At 32.8% G+C, this 15,290-nt stretch overlaps 1 protein-coding gene across 2 annotated transcripts in view; it reads right to left on the reverse strand.

Annotated features, from left to right (window-relative positions):
* The window catches only part of LOC117180305 (protein vestigial), a 194,851-nt gene that overhangs the window by 9,664 nt on the left and 169,897 nt on the right, over nucleotides 1-15,290 (reverse strand). The window lies entirely within an intron of this gene.

Genomic DNA, 15,290 nt, shown 5'->3' on the forward strand with positions numbered 1-15,290 from the left:
AAGGAAATACAAATTCCACGTAAATCTTATAACTTGTATATGTATATAAAAACGGTATGGAAACCAAAGCTATATTTTTTGCTCTAATGTTATAAAGAAATTTAATCCTACTTGAAGAAAAATAACCACGTGAATAAATAACGTGAAAGTAATCAAACTTAATTTCATGCGGAATGATTTAATCTATACATCGAAATCACAAATAAAAACATATATAGGCACTAACTCATAATAATCAGTAATTACATTATATTTCCTGACTTTAAAATCCTCAGAGAGAAATGTTAATAAATGGGAGAAATTTTTCCCTCGTGGATTAATGCTAGCCAGATTAGTGTTTACGAGGAGCGAGCATGATCTTCTTGGGAGTGGCGCATAAATTCCGAATCTAATAAATGCCACAGATACCAAATATAATAACCTGAAAGTGTTATGGGCAAACGAAGTAATATTCGATACGAAGTTCTACTTTGTGTCCAGCATAACCGACACGTTCAAGTATGCGGAGTATTATCCGAGGACAAAACGAACGAGGGTCCACTGGGAAATGGGTTTTCGGATGACCCAAACAATATTTACCACTATTTGCCAAGTCACCCCATAGAAACTAGAGTTGACCCCATGTTTGTCAGATGGACACCGAAGATTTGTGCTAACATCTTTCAATTAAACTATATGCTCTCTTTGGTGTGAAATTATCAAATAATTAATCGAATAATGATTTGGAAAAGTCAACATCATTTTATTGATAATTCCATACGATTTTTGAACCCTCGTTTTTATGATTTAGCTATAGTCCATCATCAGTAACATTGAGTTCAACTGGGTTTCTCAGCTGGAGCACATTCTCGATGAATTGAGATTTTAATGGATTTTTACAATTCAATTCCCAGAATACGCAAACTAATCTTTTAAGGACATAATTAGTACTGTACAAGAAATCATAACGAATGAGGCTTCAGAGTAAATAAAAGGATCAATTTTGTTGCAGAGCATTTTGCTCCAACGATCATTTGAATCTCGAGATCATAATGATCTGTCCATTTGGATCAATTTGATCTTATTTTTTGGTTTATTTGTCAGACTCAACAAAATGGCCGCCAATTCTTAGGGCAGTGTCATAATGACATAACCTAAAAATGGTATCTAACCGCACGCAAGTGACAACTGGACTTAACAGGTGATATTTTCTAATATCGCATTTCATTATTTTTTAACGTACTAAAGTACTCTAAGAACGTCAGCTATCTTGGTTTGACTTCATAACATGATCCCGAATCAGATCATTACGATCTCAAAAGTCGATCAATCACTCCGGACCATCAAAATGCTCTTGAATTCAGTATCATTTTTGTTGCATATCAAAATAATATTGAATTCGATATAATTTCGAACACTTTTTTGTACTGTATTTAGAGGCATATTCTAAAATGTAAGATACTTTTTCATATATGCAAGGAAATTTTTATATCTAACAACTACATTGAGATAGAGATAAAATTTGCTATAAACTAAAAGCCTTTTATGCCAGTTAAGGTTAAATATTGAATTGATCTTTTAACACCAACTGCACGGAAAAAAATACATATTGAAAAGCAGATATTAAAAACTTTGATATTTAACCATTATATATAGATATTACGGCATAAGATCTATAATATCTTCTAATAAAAATACAAAATACTAAAGGGCAATGTCTGTTTATAATATAAATATTAAATGTGTGATATTAACATTCAATATCTAAGATATTAAAAAAGCGAAATTTTATCGTAGCAAGATCGCTGATGTGTGGCGTGGCGAAAAAAGATTTTAGCCTCGCTTTGTATGTATCTTGAGCTTTCGTCGTGTTTATTGTGTATTTTCAGATATCTATTGCACTATAAGTTTTGGTGGAAAACGGATTAAATGTTTTTGGATATGTCATAATTTTCTCAATAAAATTATGACTCAGCAACAGGCATCTTTTATATTAGCCATGAGCAGTGTGTTATCTGTTCAACACCAAAATTGCATAATTATGCAAAAAGGCGAATGCTTGAGTATTCTGATTTTAAAAACAGAGGACTGCGATATTAACATCCTTTTGCATTTTATAGGAAATGGCATGCTGTACAGGTAATTTTGGCACAATTGAACAATATTTCTTGAATATCTTAGATTCTGCCCTTTAATATCTTGGATATTGTCAGTTAAAATCTACTTTTTAATAACTACGGATACTCTACTTCAGTATCTAGACTTCTGTCCCATAGTTAAATTGCTAAGATATTACCTATTAATATCTAGATAGTCTGTGCTAACATATATTTTTCTCCGTGTGGGAACTTTAGTTCCCAAAAACGCGTTTAAATCCATAATTCGGTTCTTAAAAGGGTTAAAGAAAGTAAATTATTTTGGATGTGCAAAAAATATTTGTTTAATTCCAAAAATATCATTGATGAAGCGTTTAAATTGATGGTAAATGCTACTAAAATAAGAGCCTTCGGCATCTATATGCAAGTGTACTGGCAAAAAATGGTCTTTATTTTAAGTAATGTCTCAGTTATAAAATATTCAATTCAAAATACAAATTTGGTAGACCTAAACAGAGTTTGCTAGAATGAAAGAAACTTCCATTTTTATTTTAAAAAATTTTCCTATACGAATTTGAATTTCTATTTGAATGTGTAATTACAGAATTATTCAATTTGTGCATGACCTACTTTAAGTTAAATCAGTTGATTTTCTGTATACACCTATAGTTTTCGGTATCAGCTACAAATTATTAAAAAATCCGAATTCAGTACATTTGACTAAAAGTTAGATGGAATGTAAAGAAAATCAGTTGATTCAACTGAACTTCTCGTATATAGTCCTGTGAATTACACGGATATATTTTTTCTGCCTGTTTTTAAAAATCGTTGATTATACACAACTCTTGATTCTTAATGTTAAATTACTCATTATTCATCCTCAAGTAAAACCTGATTATAAAATTTGTTCGTGTATATATAATATATAATATAATAATATATATAATACTAAAATTGTTGAGGGGCTTTGAAACTGAGGAACAAAGAATACCGAAAATCTGCAATTCTGAGATGAGGATTATGAATATCTCGACTAGAGTAACTTAATATCAAAGAACATTCATCAGCTACCTTGCAAGAAGGGGAGTCTTTTCTGGAGCCACCGACAAAGCAAAGATACTTCGGAACTTTGGAATAACTCATAATAAAACAATAACGAAAACGTTTCTTGCAATTATGATTTCAAATATTTTAGAACGAATTTCTCTTTTCTTTCATTTACTTTTCTAAATGCAAAGAAAATTTTAGTTTAAAAAATACTATTGAATACACTAACATAATCAACTATTAAACGATTTTGTGAATTTCGCAATATTTCAGTGACTAAAAACTACCCCTCACGATTAAATGATATAAATTTTTCAAATATTCGTTCCTTAAGGGTCGCAGACAAATTACGTCACGCTATTCTGAACACTTTTACCATTTAAATTTTCAATACAAATTACGAATTTTCAACAAAACAGTTGGACTTTCAACCAAAAAAGATTCTTCAGTCCAAAAAGAAAAAATTGCAACTAAATTGTTTAATTATCATGCCAAAAAGGCGAATTATCAAGAAAGTAGTTGAATTTTTTTACCCAAAAACATTATTTTTTAACATAAATGATAATTTTTAACCACATAGTTTAACTTTAAACTAAAAAAGATCTATTCTTAATGAAAAAAATGGAATACAGTGAGCAACATTTATTTTTAACCAAAAAGAAAAACGAATTTTCAAGCAAAGTGATAAATCTTCAACTAAAAAAAAATTTAACAAAATAGTTCAACATTTAAAGAAGCAGTTAAATTTTCAACCATAAAGATCAATTTTTCACCACAAAAGATAAATTCACAACAAAATACATACATTTTCAACTAAAAACTATCAATTTTCAGCTAATAAATAAATAGTTGATTTTTACTTCATTCATAATTTTTAAACGAAAATAACGAATTTTCAACTAATATAGTTGAATCTTTCATTAAATAGTACACTTTTTATCCACAAAAGATGAATTCTGGGCTAAAAATATAGATGTAGACTTTTCAATTAAAAACACAAGAAAATTTAACTAAAAATATTTGAATTTTATGATTTTGTTCTATTAATTCTGGTTGTATTTAATCGAAAAAATAGGCTAATCCAAGACAATATGAAGTTCTGCTGTATGTTTAGCTCGTGAGACGGAACCAGACTATTTTCGACTTAAAGACAAAAATGTATGTCTTGAGACAAGGTTATTTGATTTGGATAGAACCTGAGAGATTTATAACTTAAAGACAAGCCTTAGAGAGTGATCACTAATCCGCTTTAAATTTTACACAATGTTTATATTGTTGATCTACATGGTATTTATTTTGGATGTATTAATAAATTTGTTTATATTGTTGATCTACATGGTATTTATTTTGGATGTATTAATAAATTTGTTTATCTGCAATATTGACATTCTTTGCATGGCGAGTATAAAAATCTTTTCCATTTGTTTCCATTTTCAATAGTTTGCTCGATGCTTGCAGAAAGTGACAGTTTTAATCTTTTTATAAACAATTTTATGTCTGTATAGCTGTTGAGATCGACAGGCTTCAAAAAAGGATTTAAAAGGGAAATAAGAGAAAGAGTGCGAAGTCTGTATTACTATCGGCGAGAAAATTCGAGTCCTCTGACTTTGACGTTGAATAAGTATGTGAAGAAAAAATTGTAGGTTAATGAGAGGTATCATTTCAAAGGTGCATATGTTGTACGTTAATCAGCCGAAAAGTAATGTTCCAAAAAATTATTTGTAGCTTATAGATCTGAAAATACGATGAAAAGTGAGGAAATTTGATATCTTTTAAAAACAGTGAACTTTGAAGCATAGTTTTTTTATTGAAAAAATAATAGGAAACATCTGAAAAAACTCATGGTGGTACATTAAACATTTCTGAACAGATTGCCGTCAAAAAATTTTCAAAATATAAATAATTGTTCGTTTTTTGTGAATAAATATGCGAGCGCACTATCTACAGTTCTAATGAAGATAATGAAGTGATTTAAATTGGAGGTATACTCTGTTCCCTGAGAGAAGATCCTCTAGAACAACCAATTTTGGTTTTCTTCGCGCAGCTCATTGTTCAATTTATCAAAAAGAAGGGATTTGTTGAGATGTTTGAGCCAATCTGAGTGAACCTCTTCAAATTCATTAGAAACTATTTTCCTTGATTGATTCACAACACTGGCTTTATATTTTTTTACTACTTGTCTGTTTGCTTACCAAACTCAGTGTGAATAAGGTTACCCCAGCAGGGGTTTTTGATCCACAGCAGGTCAAAGTAAGGAAATGTACAGAATTTAGACTTTGCAATTAGCGGTTTGAAAATAGCATAATCCGCATCTAAGAATTTTTCCGATTTCAATGATACATTGCTTGACTAAGATAGTTGAAAATTGGAAAAAATTTAATCGCAGAAACTTTAGGTCAATATTCAATTTGATATTGGTTACTTTCCCAATTTTCAAACTTTATAGACAAATTACATATGGTTGGAATCGGAATAATTCGAACATTCTGAATATATTACATTTAAGTCGGGGATTGCAGAATTATTAATTATTCATTTTAACTTTTTAATTACAAAAAAGAACGACTGAGTCAAAAACTCGAGTGGCTACCGTAGACCCCTGTAACTCGAGCCCTACGAGGTGAGGTCCTTTTCTTTTATAGCTAACATCTCGTAAAAGTCATTCAAACTATTTTAGAAAGAAACTAAACGAAATTAATAAATATTAAATTAAGACCAAGGGACCAATGAGAAGAGAACTTAATAAACTACGTGTGAAACAAACGGGTACGGACACTCCTCCATCCAGAAACGCCAACCCATATACGCGCCTAGAGGATCTTCTCTCAGGGAACAAACTTATAGATGCATATATATTCACATATATATGCATTTAGCATTTATAAACGATAGTACTGAATGTTAGAAATTTCAATTATTCGGTATAGAGAAACAACACATCTTTTAACACACTGTGAGATAGTATTGCTTAACATTCTTATTACAAATGTTTAAATTAATATAGAAAATCATATTTAGAATCAAATAAAGAATTCTCACAAAGAAATTTATTTAAATTGGGAAAATGTAACTTTAAATCTAAGGTTTTTATATGAATATGCAATCGGGAAAATAATTGAATGACCCTTACAAAATTATTATTAAGAATTATTAAGAATATTAAGAATTAAAATTCTATAGAATGAATTTTCTTTATTATATATTTTATCGCTATATAATACTAGTGATATTGAGTATCTATCACAGAGAAATAATAAGATGAAAAATGATGCTTCATCTTTGTATAGATTTTAGGTGGTAAAACAGAAGAGTATTAATGTTTGGAGGACAAAATGCGCAGCTAACAGTGGCAATAATCTCCTGGTGGAGGTTCAAGAGATCAATGTAGGTGGATATTACGACCACTCCCTCCACAAATCTAACTGACCAATCGAGACCCTCTAGCCATCCCCGGTCAGCTTTCGTATTTCTGTCCTTCTCTTTTCTCTTCAGCTCCCAGTGGGGTTATACGTGACGTCACTGACCGACGCCATTTTCGAGGCGCGTGCCACAGTACGCGGTCGCTGTGCTGCGCTCTTGGCACAATAATGCATTTCAATGCATTTTTACCCTCAAAGAATTTCAGGTTGTGAGGTTGAATCCCTCAAAAATTCGGGTAATCGTCAAATTTAGTGTAATAGAAAAGTCGCATGAAGTAAATTATTAATTCAACTGGTGTCTTGTCTTCAGAATTAGGTAAACAATTGTAATTGGTAACTTATAGAAGTGTTTTTGACTTCAGACTAATTAAAAAAATAATTAGAAATATAATACCATTCAGTAGAAAATTTCACGACTGTGTGAAATTCAGTATAAGGTAAACGTCACAGTAAACGTGGCCGTAAGATAGGGGAGACTATAACCTGCACTAGATACCAAACATTTCCACAGCGTTTAACTAAGTTAATTTGCAACGGAAAGGAAAGATTTTCATATTTAAATTATGCTTGTATATTCAGTTAACTTTTCCTATAGACTAAAATTTCAAGAAATCAATGACAGAGTTGTATTAGAAATTTTCATTGGACACCGCCGAAGGTACGATTTTTACATGTCTGTCCAACAATGTCACAAAAGTTTAGGTGTTTTGCAAATACACTCGAGTCGCGGTACTGCGAACATTTACCGCAGGTCCGCCCTCAATAGTGAGCGCACATGAGGACAATAATTAATGCAAAATTTTCCATTAGAATTCATCACATCCCGTGCAGAAAATCAGTCCGGATCGGGTCCCGATTGGGCATCCTGGTCGGGGCTAGATCGCGGATGAAACACATGCCCAGATCGGGGCCAGGTCGGGACATCTGATCGGGAAACCCGATCGGTACACGATCAGTCTCATTATAATCCGTTCGTGAATTTCAGTCTCATTATTATTTGAAAATTATAATTTAAAGATTTATTAGGTCAGTGAAACAAAAATGAGCTTTTTAAAATTAAAAAAAAAAAACATAAAATTTTTTCGAATAATTTAACATTTTAAATTAAACTGTTATCGATTCTGCTATGTGCAACAGCAGAAATGATACAATTTCAAAATCACCGCCATATTTAGCGCCTGCTGTGTCTGTCATCTGCATAGACATTCAGTAATTTTCAGTTTCGCACCTGGAACGAGGATGCTCCTTGCACTCACGTCGCGTCGTCTTTTCGAAGTTCGCAAATAAAATCGAGACTCATGGTTAAAATCAACCTTATTTCAGTGATTAGTTTGATACCCCCACTTAGTGCGCAAATAATGATTATTTTAAATTAAAATACAGTCTTGTGTATACAGTTTTTACTTTCTTCCTTCCTAACCATAAATCACCACGCGGCACATCCCGGCACATCCCGGCCGGTATTGAAGCCGGGATCCGACCAGTTTACCGTGACGTTTTTAGCCGGATCCCGGCTTGATTCCCCGACCAGCGCCCGGCTTAAAGCATTGCAGACTGAAAAATGTAAAAAAAAGTAAGGATTTTTGGTTACATTTAAGAACAGTCAAGTTTAGAGCATTATTTCTTATTCAAGGGGCAACGGGAAAACATTGAAAAAATTCATGAGTATGAGGAAAACTGTTGTGAACCTACTGCAGTTGAGAAATAATAAAAATTGTTGCATAAATGTACAAAAATTTACAACTATATTAACTTCAGCTCTAATAAAGATATTAAAGCAATTTAAATTGCAAACTGTAACGGATAGGCTCTGTAATTATTTTCAATTACCCGGAAGGATACGATTGTCTTATTTTTGGTGAAAATCCCGATATTTTTAGACACTTTTTTTTTGTTGGGAAACAAGTGTCAGAAAGCAGCCTATCCATTATAGTTGGTACTTTGAATCTCTTTAATATTTTTATTAGAACTGAAGATAATATAGTTGTACATTTTTGTACTTTTAAGCAACAATTATAGTATTATTAATTCTCAAATTTCTCAACTGCAATTGTTTCACAACAGTTTTCCTCATTTACTCATGAATTTTTTCCCATTTTCCATTTCCCCGTGCATGAAAAAAATGCTCTAAACTTGATTGTTCTTTAATGTACCCGAAAATCTTTACTTTTTTAAAACATTTTTCAGTCTGCAGAGCACACAAAATTGTTTACATAAACGCCTTCAAGCTCATTTACGTAGAGCACTTCTAGCTTTTATATGACTATTTTTTTATTGTACTAGATTTTTTTTGGCTGAGTTGTTAAGCTACAAAGGCAGATGTTTATCATTTTCTCGTATTTCGTACCCCACCCACTTGGCATGTCGTACCCCAAGTTCGAGATATATCTGAATCACTATCAAGGTACAGTAAACACCGTTATAATTTTACCTGCAACAAAATATATCCCCAAGTTTTTACTGTGAAAAAAACAGTCAACATTTTATATATTTTTCTAGTTATAATTACTGTAGGGTTCCTGCTTCATAATTGAATCGAAATATCCAAAAAATCGTTTAGGAAGGTTAATTTGAAAAATGAATGGTACTAATTAAAGCATTAATCATCCTAGAATATTATAAAACTTTGTTTCACAGTATATTTAATTTTACTTTTCATAATTTCATCTATGAGCAACTAAAACTGAAAAGGTACCGATGTCCCATTAATCGTGATTTCCAAATATGCCAATAATATAGACCCTGGTGTCATTCGCTAGTATCTAGCGTTCGGTTTTTTTGCCGTTCTTAAAAGATCGATTCTCAGTCAACCAAATAACAGATTTATTATGACTTTATAACTTTCGTAAACTTTTTCAGATATTTGAAATAAAATACCACAAATAACCTCAAAATCAATCCTTCTGATACTTCTGATGGTTATTATAGTAATACATTATAATAAAATTAAAATCTCTCTTTAAATATTTAGTTCTTGCGTTTGATTAAAAAATATTACTAAATAAAATTGTTATTTTTTATAAGAAGTAAAATTTTCACCAAAAACAAATCTATAAATAGATTATATTGCACTTTTTTTTAAAAATTTCAATAATTAATTGCAAAAAATATATTGGAACCAAATTTCGAAAGTATCATCCTGTCGCCGGTCACGATCACGCAAGCCGCCGATTGTGACTAAAATATTAACCAAAAAACACATTTCTTAATATATTGTGATTCATCGAGAAAAGTGATAAAAAACGAATTTTTGTCTTAATAAAGAGTAAACCCCCGGAATAAATTGTATCTTTAAATTGGATAATAACGATGCAGCACGTTTATCTGATGAAATATAACATTTATCTGACGAAAGATAAAATGTATCTGACGCACATATTTATTTGACATATGTGCACGGGGAAACCTTTTGCTGCAATATTTGCTAAAATTTAGACTAGATTTTAATATTTTCATTTTGCAATGGAGGGACATAGCGGAACTTTTGTAATGTTTACTACTCCGAGTAGTAACTGTACTCTGTTCCCTGAGAGAAGATCCTCTAAAGTCTACGGCTCTAGGCGCACATATGGGTTGGCGTTTCTAGATGGAGGAGTGTTTTTACCCGTTTTTTTCACACATAGTTTATTAAGTTCTCTTCCCATTGTTTCCTTGTTCTTAATTTAATATTTATTACTTTCCTATAGTTTCTTTCTAAAATGATTTGAATGGCTTTTACGAGATGTTAGCTATAAAAGAAAAGGACCTCACCGCGCGTAGGGCTCGAGTTACAGGGGTCTACGGTAGCCACTTGAGTTTTTGACTCAGTCGTTCTTTTTTGTAATTAAAAAGTTAAAATGAATAATTGATAATTCTGCAATCCCCGACTTAAATGTAATATATTCAGAATGTTCGAATTCATTCGATTCCAACGATATGTAATTTTTCCATAAAGTTTGAAAATTGGGGAAGTAAGCAATATCAAATTGAATATTGAGCTAAAGTTTCTGAGATTAAACTTCTTCAAATTTTCAACATTTCTAGGTAAGCAATGTATCATTGGAATCGGAAAAATTCGTAGATGCGGATTATGCTATTTTCAAATCGCTAATTGCAAAGTTTAACTTCTGTATATTACCTTACTTTGACTTGATGTGGACCAAAGCCCCTGCTGGGGTAAGCTTATCCACACTGAGTTTGGTAAGCAAACATACAAGTACTAAAAAACATAAAGCCAGTGTGGTAAATCAATCAAAGAAAATAGTTTCTAATGAATTTGAAGAGGTTTAGTCAGATTGGCTGAAACATCTCAAACAATTCCTTCTTCTTGATAAATTGAACAATGCGCTGCGAGAAGAAAACCAAAATTGGTCGTTTTAGAGGATCTTCTCTCAGGGAACAGAGTATAGTAACTACATGTCGAACTACAAAATTCATTGGAATTTAATTTTAAAATGTTACATTTATTTCTACAGAAGATTGCAATATTTGCAAACGACTATAGTAACGTCGAGCGAGACCGGAGCATTGATTTAGTAAGCGACTTAGTAAAAATTGGTGCAGTCAGATTAGTAGAAAAAAATAAACCCAACAAGTGCCGCGTCGCGTTGAAGGTTACGATATGTATCAGTTTATACGAGCATACGACGTAAATGCAGACTTATTTATTATAGGATTTTGAAACTCTTTCGCACTATTATATTTCTTTAAATTCCTATTGTAGGGTACACACGATTATACAGGGTGTCTGAAAAGTCCCGGGACGGTTGGATATTGCCTCAGGTAAAATATTTTTCAAAAAAGTGAAGGTCACTTCTGAAGTAAATTTCAACGAGGAATTCTATTTGTGTCGGACCAATATCTACAATTTTGCCTGTTAACTTCACCTTTTAAAGTGAAAGTAGATTCTTCTAAAAATACTGTATTGTACAAGAAAAGAGGATCTCTATCAATTCTGTCCATTATAATATCACAAAATTTAACCCGACGATGAGGATCGTCTTCATTGAGCTCTTGTACCAGATGAACGTTGTAAAGATGGAAATTAAATGCTTTTTAAAATATTTCGCACTGTCTCAGGAGCAACGTCACGCTCATCACCAGCTTGACGTAAACTAAGGTATGGGTTTTCAACAAATGCTTGGGCTATGTCCATCTGCATCTCCTCAGATCCCGCAGATTTTGGCTGACCAGTTCTCTGAAGGTCCTTGATAGATCCATGATTCATAAAGCGCCTTACAGTTCTTACAATTGTTGATTTTGAGACAGGATTTAACCCTTCTCCATTACGAAAAGTGCGATTAAAAAGCAAACGAACTTTATCATAAGATCGAACTCGATCTCCACAACCACACATCATTAATACAGATACCCTCTCTCATTCTGGAAGTTTAGCTTGCGCCATAATAATCTTTTAGCGAAAGATAATAAATACGTACTCGTAATACGTAAATTTAGTTTCGATTCATAATATTCGTGTGGAAAAACGGTGTAGGACTTATGGTATCGCCTTAGGTATTGACTTAGGTATCGAAAAACGGTACAGGACTGTATAACTCTTTGGGGAGGAACAGAAGTCCCACCAGAACTTTTAATGAAAAATTTCCTTATGATTTTACAATATTCAAGACGCTGTAACCAAAATCAATACAGAGTTCACCAATGAATTTCTCGATGAAATTTACTTCAGGAATTACACTGACCTCTTGGAAAACTTTGTTAATTTCAAATAACCTCTAACTGACCTTGAACGTTACAATTGACCTGTGACTTGGGTACGTACCTGAACGCAGAATTTTCTGCTCTATCGATTGCAGATGTAAAAATGGGGATTTCCATATTTAAAAAAACAAAGTTGACCTTTATAAAGCCATGAATGTCAACTTCAAGGTCAAAATGAAGGTTACCATTGAATTTCTCGTTGAAATTTATTTCAGGAGTGATCTTCAATTTTTTGAAAAATATTTTACCTGACTAAATATTCAACCGTCTCGGGACTTTTTAAACTTTTTAAACAGAGAAATTTGATTAAAGTAAAGCTGGTGGAAATCTGTAATAAGGATCTTTGCATCAAACCAAATTGAATGATTGATAAATTTAAGAAATTTCGGCAGAGCGTTGGTCGGCTAACATCGTTTACGCTCGGCTGCACTCGGTCCAACGCTAGGCTCGCTTACTAAGTCATTTACTAATATTCGAGAGCGATCTTCCGAATTTGTCTTACTCCATAATACAAAAAATAGAAAGTGTCGTAGTAAAATTCATATTTCCTCAGACAATAGCAATTCCTCTTACAAATTTAGTCTTTTATGTTATTTTAGGTACATATTTTACTGAAAAAATTTCCTCCACAAATTTGAAAATCCTCGCGGTGTTCATTTTTTAAATCGTTTCACATTATTTAAATTATTTTAACCAAACAAACATGCATCTATACTTACAGAATAACTAGGCTGCACTTTGTTTAGTTTATATTTTATAGTGTTTGTTTAAAATTTTTGAAGGCTTTATCAGTGTCGACAGAAACTAAGGGTTTTTTCAACAACAGTAAACATTTTTTAAGAGCCGTGATATTATCAAAGACGTAATTATGGATGCTAGATGATTTATTATTTGAAAATTATAATTTAAAGATTTATAAGATCAGTGAAACAAAAATGAGCTTTTTTAAATTCTTTAAAAAAAAACATTAAATTTTTTCGAAGAATTTAACATTTTAAATTAAACTGTTATCTATTCTGCTATGTGCAACAACAGAAATGATACAATTTTCATAAACTTCTCTATATTCAGACAATGTTTAGCCTGTACAATTTCAAATTTACCGCCATGTATAGCGCCTGCTGTGTCTGTCGTCTGCATAGACACTCAGTAATTTTCAGTTTCGCCCCTGGAACGAGAATGCTTCTTGCACTCACGTCGCGTCGTCTCTTCGAAGTTCACAAATAAAATCGAGACTCGTAGTTAAAATCAACCTTATTTTAGAAATTAGTTTAAATCCCCCACTTTGTGCGCGAATAATAATTATATTTAATTAAAATATAGTCTGGTGTGTACAGTTTTTACTTTCTTCCTTCCTATCTTTAAATACCACGTGGCTTCCAAATTGCTATGAGACTCTATCAACAGGGAATAAAATTCTACTCCAATTTTCTTGCCAGAATTGGTTCACTTCATTTGAATTTTAAAGTTCACCGTAATCTTTACGATGGGCTTTAAAAGACAAAACAAATTACTAATTTCTCGCCTGAAGCAACATTTCTTAACCGCTTTTTGGCCGGATTACTTGACCGGATCCCGGCCGGTATTGAAGCCGGGATCCGACCAGTTTACCGTGACTTTTTTAGCCGGATCCCAGCCGGATTCACCAACCAGCGCCCGACATAAAGCGGGGCTATCCGGCTGGGACCCGGCCGGATCCTTGATTGGATTCCTCCACGGGTGATGTCTTCTGTGAGTTTAGTTGGATGATTTTTCGATTTTAATAGTTTAAATAAAGTGAGACGATTTAAGAAATGAATACCGCGAGGATTTTAAATTTATGGAGGAATTTTTTTAGTTAACCTAGTCGTAGCCGTTCGACAAATATCACATATGTAATATGTTTTTATCCAATTTAAAGATAAAATTGATTCCTGGAGTTTACTGCGGGGACATTTACCATAGGCAACTAAATCAGTCAATAATCTGGGTTTCTATCGATTTTTAATGAATATATATATATATATATATATATACGTGTGGGAATCTAATCAGGGATCCGGCCGGGTCCCAGCCGGATAGCCCCGCTTTAAGCCGGGCGCTGGTCGGGGAATCCGGCTAAAAACGTCACGGTAAACTGGTCGGATCCCGGCTTTAATACCGGCCGGGATCCGGTCAGGTAATCCAGCCAAAAAGCGGTTAAGAAATATTGCTTCAGGCGAGAAACTGAAAACTTTTTTTGTCTTTTAAGGCTCATCCTAAAGATTGCGGTGAACTTTAAAAGTTCAAATCAAGTGAACCAATTCTGGCAAGAAAATTGGACTACAATTGTATTCCCTGATGATAGAATCCCATAGCAATTTGAAAGATACGTGGTGATAAATAGGTTAGGAAGGAAGAAAGTAAAAACTGTATACACAAGACTATATTTTAATTTAAAATAATAATTATTTGCACACTAAGTGAGGGTTTCAAACTAATCACTGAAATAAAGTTGATTTTACCCATGAGTCTCGATTTTATTTGCGAACTTCGAGGAGACGACGCGACGTGAGTGCAAGGAGCATCCTCGTTCCAGATGCGAAACTGAAAATTACTGAGTGTCTATGCAGACGACAGACACAGCAGGCGCTATATATGGCGGTAAATTTGAAATTGTACAGACTAAACATTGTCTGAATATAGAGAAGTTTATAACAATTGTATCATTTCTATTGTTACACATATCAGAATCGAGAACAGTTTAATTTAAAATCTTAAATTATTCGAAAAAATTTTCTGTTTTTTCTTTAAGAATTTAAAAAAGCTCATTTTGGTTTCACTGATCTAACAAATCTTTCAATTATAATTTTCAAATAAAAATTCATCTAGCATTTATAATCACGTCTTCGATAATATCACGGCTTTTAAACAATGTGTAATTTCTACAAGTGCTAGTGCCCAGTCGGCTCCCGACCATGGGATATAACCAGGGTTGGCCCGTCCAGTAACCGGCCGGCCCCGGACCTCGTGATTAGAGAAAAATGTAGCCCGACTGGCTCCCGCCCGGTTCCTGTCCATGAAACCCAGC

The sequence above is a fragment of the Belonocnema kinseyi genome, chromosome 9, assembly GCF_010883055.1.
Source record: "Belonocnema kinseyi isolate 2016_QV_RU_SX_M_011 chromosome 9, B_treatae_v1, whole genome shotgun sequence".
In the NCBI taxonomy this organism is placed as follows: Eukaryota; Metazoa; Arthropoda; class Insecta; order Hymenoptera; family Cynipidae; genus Belonocnema; species Belonocnema kinseyi.